The sequence below is a fragment of the Nanorana parkeri genome, unplaced genomic scaffold, assembly GCF_000935625.1.
Source record: "Nanorana parkeri isolate BGI_ZX_2015 unplaced genomic scaffold, ASM93562v1 scaffold3806, whole genome shotgun sequence".
Classification (NCBI taxonomy): domain Eukaryota; kingdom Metazoa; phylum Chordata; class Amphibia; order Anura; family Dicroglossidae; genus Nanorana; species Nanorana parkeri.
The window spans coordinates 26,200-26,864 of NW_017310074.1; positions in this window are offsets into that span (position 1 = coordinate 26,200).

The following is a 665-nucleotide window of genomic DNA, read 5'->3' on the forward strand; positions in this document are numbered from 1 at the left end:
TTACATCAGAAGTCCCCCACTTCACCAAATACCACCCATCCCCCTACCTGAGGTGACCCCCCACTTCACCATTGGGATGTGCAGGGTGGACAGGGCCCGGGTGTCCTGGTACAGCCACAAAAGTAGAATATTTGTTGTCCTCATGAAGGAGAACGTTGATTCAGTTCTTCTCCTGAGGTCAGTGAACACGTGAAAGGGTCATACCTCTCATCCCGTGCATCATGTGATCAGAGAACCCGTGCATCATGTGATCAGAGAACCCGTGCATCATGTGATCAGAGAACCCGTGCATCATGTGATCAGAGAGCCTTCCGGTGCAGAGTGCTTGCACAAAGACGAGCCGCCTGATACTAAACATGGCGGTCCTATAGTATGATATGGAGGAGTTCTGATAATTGGGTCACTTTCAGATCCATAACTGGAACCAGAACCATCGCTTTCAGATCCATCATCCATAACTGAAACCAGAACCATCGCTTTCAGATCCATCATCCATAACAAACCAGAACCATCGCTTTCAGATCCATCAACCATAACTGGAACCAGAACCATCGCTTTCAGATCCATCATCCATAACTGGAACCAGAACCATCGCTTTCAGATCCATCATCCATAACTGGAACCAGGACCATCGCTTTCAGATCCATCATCCATAACTAGAACCA